Below are 15076 nucleotides of genomic sequence, written 5' to 3'. Positions count from 1 at the left end.
CATCATTTTGTAATTGAAAATGTTATAAATGCTTAATAATGAACTGTCAATTATTCCTGTTTAAATTTTTTCCGTGTATCAAGTTAAATTTTACCTGATAAAAACATTCTCCAGTAAAAATTGAAGACACATAACTCGTCTCTCTATTTTTTCGGTATTTTAAAATGCCGGTTTTGTTGAAGATAATATTGGGAATTGATTCATATTTTACCATTGAGTAATCGAATTCACTAAAAAGTTCAACATTCAAATATTTTTCGCTATCAAGTAAGCACACTTTAACAATACTGAACAAGTAATTATCATTGATGTGGCTTGGATTAATATTAATATTATTGTATTTAATAGTGGTAACATTTTTCATTTTCGGCGGCAATATCAATTTTTTATCATCAACATATAATCTCGGAGAATAGTCATAATTTGTAAAAGATTCCGAATTCACACAAACGTCTTTCTGACGACGCAAACTAAAAACATCTTCGTGATTTTCCGTTTCTATGAACCTAGTGGCATCAAATCCGTTGAAAATATCATCCAGGATTTTTGTTGATTCGTAACTCAAATTTTCTATGTCCACTATATCACCGACTTTTAATTTCTCTAGCGGTACAATTTTAGCGTTTGCACTTATTAGCAAAAGACCAATTAGAAGTAACATTTTCTATTACTTTCCTTTACCACAAATAGTTTATATAATACAAATATATGTTAGTCTTCAAGCACAGTTCGGTATTATACTGTTAATTTAACAAGATAAGTGTGTCAATATATTTTTTATCGAAGTAATTGAGCTTCAAGAAATTATTTCATCACTCTATAACTGTATTAACGATGAGCCTTGGAGACGTAAAAATAAAAAACAAAAAAATTTATTTTTTAAGACTTTAATCAGATCATTAAAGTAACCTGTGAGGCAGGCCACTTATGTCGATATAAAAAAATTTGATGTTCTAATCTCAAAATTGGCCATATGAGAGTATATTGAGGCCATTCATGACGATATTAGAAAATTTTATAATTCCATGTGTAATTTTTAATCTGCCTATTTATGGCCTGATATGAAAAGTGATCATATATGATCACATCAGATAATTTGACGTCAATATATGGTCATATATAATTTTTCGGTCGTGGTTAGTGTATAGAATCTCCGATAGATGTCGCATTGTTGCTGAATTCTCTCGTTAGAAGAGAATTAAGTTTGGAAATATAAATCATTTATTAGATTTTTTTTAAAGAGCTTATCTGAGATTTATTTTTATTTTAATTGAATGTTAAGTCAATGTTTGTTTAATAAAACATATTAACTGGCATATATATTTTTATAAAAAATAACAAATTATAATTTAACACAAATAGTTTTCTCTTTTGCTGCGCTTACACAGAAAAAAAATGTTCTTGAATCAAGTATATAATTTTGAAGAACTTAATCTTCTTGATTTGAGTAGAAAAATTCTTGAACTAAATCAATTTTTCTTAATTTAAGGAAATTTTACTTGATTAAGGGGGTAGATGCACTCAGAAGCGTAAAAAAAGGTCTATTTTAAAAAATTTATTTTTTACAGTAATTAAGTTTATTTTACAAAATAAATTATACAGAGTTTTTATACAATGCTTTAATTTAACATTTATAAAAAAAAAAAAAAATATATATATATATATATATATATATATATATATATATATATATATATATATATATATATATATATTATTTATTAAAATATCGCCATATTGGTTGGATCCTCTCTCGCAAGTAGTGCTTCGCGGTGACCATCACAGCAGCCTTCTAGATCATCTGAATTCGAAAAACCAAGGTGAAACCTTTAGTTTAATAATAAATCCAGTCTTTAATCGAAGCTTTTTTTTTTTTTGAAAATTTTCAAAATGGTGGCATTCGAAACTTAGGACTCTGATTTTCGATAAAAAGTTAAAAGTTAATTGTTTAAAAAATATAGTAATTGTCAACAAAAATCAATATCCTTCGATTAAAGACTAGTTCTTAATGCCAAAAAGATAATATTAAAATTTCATCAAGAAGCCGAATGGTTTTCGAGTTATATTAGTCACCGAATGGAAAAACACAGTTTTGATAAAAACGCGTTTAAAGTTTTTTAAAAGTAGATCTTGTTTAATTTTGGTGTTAAGTATCTAATTGAATGGAAAAAGTTAAATTTTGCGTAATTTTATCTGCTGAATCCGAATATCACATTTTTTTGTTGATAATTTGAACATTTAATTGTTTAAATAATTTATTTGAAAAATTTCATTTTTTTAAATTGATTTTTCATTTTCGTATATTTTAAGAATTTTTAAAGCGAAAGTATTCTTTACAAAATTTGGTTAAATTCAATATTCTTCGAGTTATTAAACTTTGAAAAATTGTTGCTAGAAAAATTTAGTCCGACTAGCTTACACTCGTTTATCACATAAAATTTTTAGCCTAATAGAATTATTTAGATATTAATATTGAATCATCAATACCTGGACCATATAGTAGAGCTTCTGCAGATTTTGAAACTTCCAAAACATCTAGCTGGTGTTGTCTTCGAAACATTCTGCCCTCGCGAGTATTCTCGTTTGCCCGCATGTTCGCTAAATTTATTCGTTCTGAATCTCGAGAGGTTTAATGTTGCTTCAGTAATTACTAAATATCTTGAAAACTATTCATCGGATTACTTGAAATTTTCAGAGAATATTCTTAAAACATCATACTTTAAGAAAATGAAAAAAAAAATCGATTTTTCTAAAATTCTAAGTGCATCTACCCCCTTAAGACAATTTCCTTCTTCAAAATTATTCTCTTGGTTCAAGAATTTTTCTTTCCAATCAAGTTAAATTTTTTTAAGTGTACTATCATGTAGATTTAAAAAAAAATATATCTATTACAGCCGTCCGTATATTGTTATTTCCAGAAAATTTTGTTTAGTTAAATTATTAATCAAAAAAAATTTTTTTTCTAATTAAAAAAAAAATTTATCGTTCAAAAAAATTTTTTTCTTGGTTAAAAAAAATTTATGAATTCAAATTCGCTCATTCCGAATTTATCGACATAAATTTTTTCAAAAAATTAAAATAAACGATCTTATTAATAAATTAAATTACAAATTTATTTATTCAGTTCAATAATTCAACTATTCAACATAAATTAAGTTACAAAATTCATAACTTTGCGAAAAATTTACTGTAAAAAATAAATTTTACAAGTGATTGAAAGTGCAGGAGTCGGAGCAGCGGATTGTATTGATACGTGATAGATATCGTGAGAGATAAGAGCTTTCCCGGAGAAGCAGAAGCTCCATTAGCCGACTCGGTTGTCTCTTGAGTCCATTACAAGATGAGCCAGTCTCAGCGCAGCTTCTATCTCTAGCCCCTGGCCCTCTCCAAGCCCCGGTGGGTTGACAACTCCTAAAAGTAGTTCCCCTTGCCTCTCGGCTCGAGCCCTCCTTAACCCTTATCCGATGTAGAGAGCTTATACGTTTGCTAGAACGAAATTGCCGTGGACATTGGGTCGTCCTTCGTCAACTTCGGTCTCTACTAGTAGCTTCTACCAAACGCAATTTCACTTTGAACCTTTTGATGATGTTTTACGAGTTTTATGAGATTTACAACCTCATTTACATGTAAATTATTTTTATTGTTTATCATTTTTTCGTTACATTTACATTTAAATTGTTTATCATTTTTACTTTTTCATGATGATTGATTTTTGTCGAAGCTTTACAAAAGAAAAGTTTGGAAAATCCAAAAGTGCACGCCTCATAATCGCATTTTCCATGATAAAATTGATTAAAATAAAATACAAATACTTTTAAATCTTTCACGCCATTGTCCACCCAAAAAAGAAAGGTACTGCGCATGTATTGTAAACGAACCTTATTTACATAGATATAGATATACAAACGGTTAGTGGATTTTTAGTTTATTGCTAATTATAAATAAACTACATTGAATTAGACCGTGATCTTCGAAAGGACTTAGTTTCAAATCATACTGAAGCGTATAAAAAATATATGGACTTGATCAGTTAAGTTTTTCGGCAGTTATCGTGACCACGTCAGTTTTCATTTGACAGCCGGACGTCCACGGAATAATTTTTTTATTTCTTTAAAAAGCAAAATGTCTTTTAAAAATGTCATAAGTGTTGAAACTAGTGTTTTTCCATCACATTTATATGTAAATATTGTTCTACAAGTAAGATAGAAAATAAATAGAGACAATTTTAGTTAAAAAAATCGCTTGATTTTTGTAAGGCGAGTGTAGAGCACAACCTCATCAGCTTCGCTTATGAGGCGTGAAATAAAATATTTTTCTTTTCAGTGTAGTAGTTTAGTATCAAGTTTATAAATAAATATTTTCGTAATATAACTAAATTAAGATACAAAATTTATGGTTGATTCGTTTCCTTTTCGATTTAACTAACAACAATCTTCCCGGAAAAAAATTGCTAGTGCATTTCACCGGGCCCGTTGGATTCTCCTGTGTATAAAGCCTGCAAAATAATAATTTAAAGACAAATATTGTCTAAAAACAATAAAACTGAGATTGAAAATAATTCCTAAATTTTGAAGTTTTTTTAGAAGAATTTATTGAATAAAATTAAAGAGCATAAAATTTCTAACAAATATTATACCAAACATTTTTTCATCCTTATGTTTGTTTAACTAATAAAGCGCGTCAAAGTTGGATCAAAAAATTTTTATCAACATTAAAATAAGTAGGGTAATTTTTAAAATGTAAAAATCGTTTTTATGGAGAAATATTTTTGTAAAAATTAATAAAACATCTATTTAAGCTATTATAGTATAGAATAAAATATTTTTGTACAGCAAAATTTTAATAAAAGATGACTTTTTCTCCTTAAGAAAAACTTTTTTTCATCATGGTTTAAAAATTAATAAAATTTAACAAAAAGTTTCTAACAAATATTATACCAAACATTTTTTCATCCATATATTAGCTTAACTAATGAAGCGTATCAAAATTGTATCAGAAAATTACTTTCAACGCTAAAATAAGTAAAGTAATTTTTTAAACGTAAAGTATATGAAAAAATCGTATTTATGGAGAAATATATTTCTAAAAATTAATAAAACATCTATTTAAGCTATTATAATATAGAATAAAAAATTTTTGGGCAGCAAAATTGTGATGAAAGATAAAGAATCTTTCTTCGTTAAGAAAAACTTTTTTTAATCGTGGTTTAATAATTAATAAAATTTAACAAATATTATATTTTACCAAACATTTTTTATCCGAATATTTGCTTAATTAATGAAGCATGTCAAAATTGTATAAAAAAATTCCTATTAACGCTAAAATAAGTAGGTTAATTTTTAAAATGTAAAATATATAAAAACTTTTTTATGGCGGTTTAAAAATTAATAAAATAAAAAATTTACCCACCAAATTTTGAGATCAAAATTTCTCTTATTTTCAAACTACTATTAAAACCCAAAACTGTTCCTTATATACATCGAAAAAAGGCATAAAACAGGCAAAAGTAAAATAATTATTTAGCTTGAAGCAACAATCTCAAATAACGATATCATAAAAAAGTTCCATCACCGGTCACAGTTAAACGAGCTCCGGTAATAGCGAGGGATATAAAAGAATAAATATAAGGCCGAAATAAAAAAAATATATGAGAAAAACGTGAATCCTCGGTTTCTGGATTTTCGACTTGAGAGTGCCTCCAAAAATAAGAAATAATAAAAACATAAAAATAAAACGTTGTAAAAAGTTTGCAAGAGCTAAAGGAGACTGAGACGGACATATTCCTGAGTCATATTCCTGAGGAGAGTGCTTGCGGCGTAGAGAAACTCAGTAGAGTACCTCAACTCCCTACACCGAGTCGTCTGGGGATTTATTATGCATGGGGCTGATGTATCGGACATCAGACGCGTAGCGAGGGTACTCTCGAGAGTGGACTCTGGATCACGGACAGACAGGACCGGGGAAATTCTTATAATATCTATACATATGATACATTTATAAAAAGCGATTGAGTTTTTTTCTTCTTCTCTTTCTACGATCAGTGACTCCATAAATTGTTTCCTTGTTTGCGCCCCCTGTAATAGAACACACAATATTACTAGAGCTCGTCTCATCTCATCACAAATGCCCTAACATCTTTATTTTTTTCATTTCGATCGACCTTGGAACTTAACTATCTTTCTATCCGAAGAAATAGCCGAAAAAAAATTCAATTTATTTAAAAGTTCGTCGCAATACAATTATATAAATTTAATATAAAAAAGTAAAAAGTATTTGTCTACCCTCCATTAAGAATCTAAAAAGGGTCAATTACCTTGAGTAAATTTTTTCAGTGCTTTGAGTCACCCACACCCAATAATTACCCAGAGTGCCTGGAATAATCACGCTAGGAAAAAATATTCCCATTAATCCATCCACAACTGATTAATCTAGCAAATGAGTCCCTTTTTTTTGCTGTCCTCCCAGCCCAAAAGTTTTTTTATATTAAAAAGACAAAAGCTCCCCAGCAACGTTTAGTTTAATACGTGCGATATAATAGTCGCTTTTCTTAATACAAAGACACGACGGTTTTTAAAATTCTCTCCCATCATCCGTGCTCGCCTCTGAAGCCTCATAATCGCAGTAGTATAAGTCGAGGACTAAGTAGACCTACAGAAAAGTTCCATTAGAGTCTTTTAAGTGATTAATACTCTTAGTATTATTCTTGCGCTACTCTTTAGATTTTGCCGCCGACATTACAGTGATAAAAATTTTGGTTCAAGAGCAAAACTATTTTTAAAGCTACTATAGACTCTTCAAGATTTTTTTGAAGCTTCGATTCCGAGCTAGTGATTTTTTAGAAATTAATAAGACGAGTCCTTTTGTTCTACTCCTTATTAAGCTCCTGATTTTACTTATTATTATTATCATTAATTCGTGGCTCTGGGTGTTGGTTGGAAGCCGATTTATTTGGAAATTTTTATCTGTCTAATATTGTACTCGATTTTGTGTCACAATTTGAAGAAATTTTGGCGTATTTATTGAAATATTAGTCATTGGAAATCATTATTAAAATTTAAAACATTTTAGATCCAAGATTTTAAAAGACAACCGGTTGTTTTGCTTCAACAATTTCTTGCCTTTAATTCTGACTTCTTGGCTCAAGAGATATTTATCTTCGGTCGATAAATATTGTCACTTGATTGAAGAGAATATTATCTTCAGTCGATACAGAAAATTCAAAAACCAACAACAATTATCTGAAACTAAAAATAATTTCGTTTTCTTTCAAGAATTCTAGATTTTTGGTTAAAAATAAAGTTTCTTTATTCGAAATACCAAAAAATCTTTTAGAAAAACAAAATTTTAGCTTGAACATATTCTGAAAAGTATTCAAGAATTTTTTGATGGTGCAGAGAGTAGCAGAAATCCGCGAATTTGTTGATTCTAACGAAACTCGAAACAGGTCGGTAAAATCTTGGACCGACGTTACCACGTCTCTTGATCCAATAGAAATTCTTGGGCAAAGTATCAATATATCTTGTTTGAAAACAGTAAAGTGCTTTGTTAGAAAAAAATTCTTCTGGATTGTTATCTGTCTAATATTGTACTCGATTTTGTGTCACAATTTAAAGAAAATTTGGCGTATTTATTGAAATATCAGTTATTGGAAATCATTATTAAAATTTAAAACATTTTAGATCCAAGATTTTAAAAGACAACCGGTTGTTTTGCTTCTACAATTTCTTGCCTTTAATTCTGACTTCTTGGCTCAAGAGATCTTTATCTTCGGTCGATAACTATTGTCACTTGATTAAAGAGAATATTATCTTAAGTCGATACAGAAAATTCAAAAACCAACAACAATTATCTAAAACTAAAAATAATTTTGTTTTCTTTTAAGAATTCTAGATTTTTGGTTAAAAATAGTTTTTTTATTCGAAACACCAAAAAAATCTTTTAGAAAAACAAAATTTTAGCTTGAACATATTCTGAAAAGTATTCAAGAATTTTTTGATGGTGCAGAGAGTACTAGAAATTCGAGAATTTGTTGTTTCTTACGGAACTCTTGAAACAGGTCGGTAAAATCTTGGACCGACGTTACGACGTCTCTTGATCCAATAGAAATTCTTGGGCAAAGTATCAGTGTATCTTCTTAAAAAACAATAAAGTACTTGGATAGAGTAAAATTCTTCTAAATAATTCTCTGCTTATTCAAAAAATTAATTTTCTGGATAAATTCATGAATTTCTTGAAGCAAGAGTAAAATTTTGAATCTTGAAAAAAATAAATTGTGTAAAAACAATTGTTAAATGCAACCAAACTCGATTGATTAAAATTTATCCGAATCAACTAATTGAAGACACTCCTTAGGGCGCGCTAATAATTATTTTTTCCAATTTACTAGAAACCACTCGGTAATAATTAAAAAGTCCATTGATACAGCATACTTTAATCTATTGAAATAACTATTATAATAAAAAAAAAACAATAATAATAATAATAATAATTCAATATCGATCTTATTAGTTAATGCGTTTGGTCTGAGAGTAATGAATTAAATTAGATTTGTTTGTTTTTCGGAGGGAAAAATGCAATGAATAAAAATAATAGACAATATAAGGCAGCATTAGTATCAGTATTAGTATCAGTGTAAGTGTGTAGGGTTTATAATTTAATCTGGCGAATGATTCCGTGAATCGGTGTATCCTGGCTGCGGCAACCCTTTCATTACTTAGTTCCCACCCGAAGTGTTCGGGCCGTTAGTCGCATTAGTGGTAGTGGTGAAGCTATTCTAGTAGGATATAATAATGATAATAACAGTACGCGAACGCGATACGGGATACGGGACACGGGATACGGGCTGGTGTGGTATAGAGCGCAACACTAAATCAACGACGGAGTAATTTTTGTAATGGGAGGTGTGGCTTCCCGAGGAAAGGCTCCAAAGGTGGGGAGGATTTCGGGAAAGTGGGGAAATTTCCCCTGATTTGCTCTCGTCTGCGGGCTCCTGGCTTCTGTGCTTATTGTTGCAGTTGTACAACCACTACAAGGGACTCGGAGGTGGAAATCCTCGGTATTTTCAATCTCGTTTATTTAACGTCATGACACTCGTTTATTTTATGTTCAAGGATTATTAATTTTTTTTTTGTTCTTTGTAATACTATTTATTTAATTATTATATTATAATTAATATTTAATGGTAAATAATTCAAATATTTTTATAAAATAATTTTAATAAATTTTTACTGATAAAATATAAAGTAGCTAAATTAAAAAAATTTTTTTTTTAATTAAATTAACATTTATAAACCTCAAAAAAATTTTTTTCAAGTTTCAAAGACTTTTTTTTTTTAATATTTGAAATACTATTTATTTAATTATTATATTATGATTAATATTTTACAGTAAATAATTCAAATATTTTTACAAAATAATTTTAACTGACAAAATATCAAGTAGCTAAATTAAAAAAAAATTTTTTTTTAAGTTTCATAGACTTTTTTTTAATATTCTAAATACTACTCATTTAATTATTATATGATAATTAATATTTTATAGTGAATAATTCAAATATTTTTAATAAATTTTTACTGACAAAATATTAAACAGCCGAATTAAAAAAAAAATTTTTTTTTAATTAAATTAATATTTATAAACCTCAAAAAATTTTTTTTTAAGTTTCATAGACTCTTTTTTTAATATTAACAAATACTATTTATTTTATTATTATATTATGATTAATATTTTATAGTAAATACTTCAAATATTTTTATAAAATAATTTTAATAAATTTTTATTGACAAAATATTAAACAGCTGAATTAAAAAAAATTTTTAATTAAATTAACATTTATAAACCTCAAAAAGATTTTTTTTAAGTTTCATAAACTTTTTTTTTAATATTCTAAATACTATTTATTTAATTATTTTATAATTAATATTTTATAGTGAATAATTCAAATATTTTTACAAAATAATTTTTTACTGACAAAATATTAAACAGCTGGATTAAAAAAAATTTTTTTTTAATTAAATTAATATTTATAAACTTCAAAAAATTTTTTTTTAAGTTTCATAGACTTTTTTTTCAATATTCTAACTTATAAAATTTTTATCCATGTTCCATTAATTTTTTTAAAGGACTATTTAGTTAAAAAAAAAAATATTCCAAGTCCAAATTTTAAAATATTTCTCACAAAAATAAAATTTAATAAAACTAAAAAATTTAGTAACTCATAATAAATGAATATCCAGACAATAAAATAAAAAAGCAGCTCACCAATTCAGAGCACAAAATAAAAAATAATTTAATAACTAGAAAACAAAATAAATGCCAACGAATCACGCTATTGAGGAAGCATGTGATCCGAGTAATCAGGGGTAATTTCCCCAACACACTTCACCAGAGGGGTCGAAATTTCCGTAGTAGGGTGAAGGCTGTCTGGTGGGGATCTCGAGGCTCTGGTGGGAGCGCTAGAGGGGTGGTGAATCTTGGTGGGGATTTATTGGTGTCGGTGGCGTGCCGCGGAACGTCACACGCGACAGTTTACAGCCGGCCGCTGAAGCGTATGGTTATATCACTTACTACATTACACTATTTATTAGTAATAGCCGCGAGTAATATAATTACAGTCGCTTTATTTTCTGCCAAAAATGATTCTTTAATTAAACGTTTAATTCGTGTGAATAATAACAATTATTAATAAAAAAAATAATTTAAAAATAATTTATAGTGACTTTGTTTTTGTGAAGTGAAAATTAGTTCAAATAATTTTTAGTTGAAAAAAAATTTAAATTTAAATTTAAATAAATTATTTTAATTTTAAAAATAAATTTTAACCAAGAAAGAACAATTGCAGTTGCCAAAATTGCTCCGAACGCAAGAAAATCCGCACATGGCTCACGTTTGCCAGGTAATAAAGAAAAGCATAATTTAAATTAATAATTAAAAATGTTTATTAATTAAATAGAATGAATAATAATAATTATTGAAATGAAAAGTACTGAAAGTTAATGAATAAAGTTGGTAATGAATAAAAAGACGTTAATGAAGTATTTAAAGATAAAATGAAAATAAAATAAGTCCATTATTAGCGTAGAAACTCTCGGCGTAACGTTGATTGGAGTCGACTCGAGTTTCGATCGGATTTCGAAGCGTCGGATTTAATTAAGGGGTTCGTCTCCAGTCGGAAAGGAAGGGTTGGGTGGAGGGAAGGAGCTTAAGGGGTGCTGCTACTGCTGAGAGCTTCGAGCTGAGAGTATTAACTCAGAGACTCTCGAGGTTACTCGAATTACCGGCAGAGGTTGAGGTATTTAAGACTCAACTCACTCGGGTCTATGTATTTTATATTTATATTGACTCGAGTGTATTCTATTGTATTGCATTGTGTATCTCCGTAATGTATAATGCCTTTCATGCACTTTGCTTGCATTCCCATTCGAGGGGAATAGAGCGCAACCTACTTCACTCTCTTCTTTATCTTAGTATATAGTAATAATTATTATTATTATAATAATAGTAATAATAATACTAAAATAATGAATACGGTATAAATATATGAGCAATCTTTTTGTGCTCTTTGTCATTTCAAGGGATTTATTTGTAAGGATTTAAAAGGGATTTTTTTGCCCTTTAATTATTTATTAGGGTCCTTTGGATGCTTAAGTTGTTTTTGACAGCTTATAAGATTTTGAGCTTTTGATTTAAAAATTGCTATTAAAAAAAAAATTTGACTTAATATAATTATGTTGAAGTTTTTTATTAATTTTTTATTAATCATATGATTTTTCTCAATATATAGATGTATATGTAACATTGGCTAATGGCAGCATTTATTTTTATTTTAATTAATACACTTTAATTAGTCGGGCAAGTGTAAATTTTTTTGAATTACGTTTATCAATAATATATTTAATTTTATCCATAAGTTTTTTTAAAATATTTACCGAGAGTTTGACGAGAAAAATACAGAAATGTTTTAATGTTCAAAGGTTGAATTTCTCAATTTCAAAGTTAATCGACGTTCTAATTAACAAATTGTCTAACTCTATTGTAGAGGATCATCTATTTGTACGAAAAAAACAATTAGTTCAAAATTTATTATCACTTTAAAAAACCATTTAATATCATTATTATCTAATAGAGATATAATATTTTGGTTTGAATCATTTAAATAATTTATAATTCGATTATGACTACATCAAAATGTTAAAAAATCACCCTCTAAAAAATAAGGAGTTAGACAAATTGCTTAATTAGACCGTCGTATTTATTTATTTAAATAGTCGGGCAATCTCCTTCAAATTTTTGGAATTAATTAAGACATATTTCAACAATATTAAAAAAAAATCAAGCCTTTTATCAAGATATTACTAGCTTAAATATCAAATTTATGATGTTAGAACACTTGATACAAAATTTATCGCATTGATTTTTTGGCTTAAAATTTAAGAAAAAATTTAGATGAATTTTTAATAACTAAAAATTTTATTAAATCCCAAATAATTAAAATTAAAAATAATTCAAAAGAAAAAATTTTGAACTAAAAAAATCATTTTTAAAATTAAAGCAATGTTAAATCAAGTTAAATTTACTTTAAACAAAAATTAATTTCTTAAATTAACAAACCTTTTTATTTAATACAAAATTAGTTACTAAAAATCAAGAGTATAAGCACTGAAGTGTCATTTTATATTTAATTATTGAATTAAAACTACATAGCTTTAATAATAATTTTTTTTTTATGGATAAGAAATAATAAAAACAAATAACAAAGGAACTAAAAAAATTTTTTTTTATAAATATAATTTAATAAAAAAATTTTAAATAAATAAAAATCAAAAAAGGACAATTAAAATTTGGAAAATATTGACTAGAATAATTTGTAAGTAATTGAATAAAAAATTGAAATAAAAAAGAAAATAAAACGGTTTTCAATGATTGGAAAAATGAATAGAGCATTTAAAAATATATATTTTGAAAAAGCAATTTAAAAGTACAGTGAGGCGAATTATTGATCTCGGTAAGCGTAATTGAAGTTGGAAATTAGTAAAGCACTATGCAGAAGAGAGAGGAGAGGAGAAGAAAAAGTAAGAGAGAGTGATTGACGTCGAATTCCAGAGCCCTCGATATAATGAACCAGCCCTCTTTAAGCGGTTTCCTCGACGAGCGACTGCCGACGTATCCGTCCATTTGGATTTCGATAATTGGCACTAGTTTAAGTGACACTGGGGGCTCGTTAGAAGCTACTACTCTGAGAGTACCCACTACACTACTACATACTACATACTGTTTTAGTAATACTCTATAATACGCCAGTCACTGAGAACTCAGAACTGAGTAGATCGTGTGTGTAACGGTACACCAGTCACCGAGTTCCGAGTTTCCGTGTAGTCGATGATGCAATCTGAAGAGAATGCCCGAATTGTTTCGTTTGAAGTTTCCCTACTCTATACTACTGTTATGTACTGTACTACACTGAACAGAGGTTCAGGGGTGAAATATATAGTGCAGCCACTGTCACTGCTGCTGTACTTGTGGTACTTGTCTGTGAAGGCGAACTGAACCTGCGAGAGAAGCTACTGTTATTTGTATACTCCAAAGAAAGCTTGACAAATAAATCCACTTGAGCTAGTGTTTATTTTAGTTTACGGTTAATTTATATCTTTATTTTTTATTTTTTTTTTTTTCAAGGTTAATTTAACCTTTTATCTATATATTATTAAGAGCATAAAGAAAATTTTGTTTTCAGGATAGTCATATGATAAAATCGGTTTTTTTTTTAGAGAAATTTAGTGTCATTCCAAAGGTCTTGACTTGAATTTGTGCCTTTTCAAGGTTTATCTCTAGATACATAATTAAGAAATGACCTTGTATCTCGTAAACTATTGACATTTTTAAAGATATAAGCTCACCTCGACATTACACTCATCGAGACCTTTAATTTGAGTACCCACATCATTTTTTCATATATTTTACATATTTATATATACTATATATATGTATATATAAAAAATATATTAAAAATGCATGTGGGTACTCAAATCAAAGGTCTTGATGAGTGTAACATCGGGATGAGCTTATATCTTTGAAAATGTCAATAATTAAGGACTGACATTGCTATCTTATCAACTAATGATATTTTTAAAGATATAAGCTCACTCCGACATTATACTCATCAAGACCTTTCATTTGAGTACCCACATCAATTTTTCATATATTTATAAATGTTATATATATGTATATATGAAAAATATATCAAAAATGCATGTGGGTACTCAAATGAAAGCTCCTGACGAGTGTAACATCGAAATGAGCTTACATTTTTAAAAATATCAATAATTAAGAAATTACCTTATATCTCGTGAACTATTGACATTTTTAAAGTTATAAGCTCATCCCGATGTTATACTCATCAAGACCTTTCATTTGAGTACCCACATCAATTTTTCATATATAGTTGCTAGTTATTATTATTATTATTATTATTATTATTATTATTGAATAATTAAATTATTAATATTAGTTTATTTAAGTTTTAAACGCTCAACTTTCAATTCAAAATTTTGGGTTAAATAATAAAGATACGAAAAAATTATATTAAACCTATTTTATTTTTCCCAGAATTTGAATTTAAAATTTAAAAATAAAATTATAAAACTTGTCCGTAAATAAAAAATTTAACATTACTGATTCTGGCTAAAATATTAGAGATTCAAAAAAATTCAAATATTTGAAAAAAATTCATCTAAATTTGCAAGCATTCATACAATTATATAACTAAAAAATTACTCAAGTACTCAATCCTACTACCATGAAATCTCCACTCAGAATTATAGAAGGCAATGAAAATTTAATCGCTCAATAGACAAAAATTTTTTAATTTAGTAAAATATTTCAATAACATACAATCCTAAATTTTTAATATCATCAAGTGGATTTAATTGAATTCTGGTTCTAAATATCCATATACTTATATATGCTTATATAAAGCAAAGGTATTTTATGTGAAGGAAACAGAGGGAAGTGAGTGATAGAAGAGCAAAAAACAATTCCCGTAATGCCAACGATAATTTCTGAGTCGGACGGCCAATAA

General features: G+C 27.6%; 1 protein-coding gene across 3 annotated transcripts in view; it reads left to right on the top strand.

The window, feature by feature from the left end:
* The window catches only part of LOC123268222 (LIM domain only protein 3-like), a 156573-nt gene that overhangs the window by 116715 nt on the left and 24782 nt on the right, over positions 1 to 15076 (top strand). The window contains exon 1 of one of the 3 annotated variants that reach the window (XM_044733151.1): positions 10528 to 10894. The exons of the other annotated variants lie outside the window; for them this stretch is intronic. The gene's annotated coding sequence lies outside the window, so the exon portion shown is untranslated. Of the gene's footprint in view, positions 1 to 10527; positions 10895 to 15076 lie in introns of those variants that run through there. 3 annotated transcript variants of the gene reach the window in all.

The sequence above is a fragment of the Cotesia glomerata genome, linkage group LG6 (genome assembly GCF_020080835.1).
Source record: "Cotesia glomerata isolate CgM1 linkage group LG6, MPM_Cglom_v2.3, whole genome shotgun sequence".
NCBI classification, from domain to species: Eukaryota; Metazoa; Arthropoda; class Insecta; order Hymenoptera; family Braconidae; genus Cotesia; species Cotesia glomerata.
Note: the sequence above shows the minus strand (reverse complement) of the source record. Positions and strands in the feature narration are given on the sequence as shown.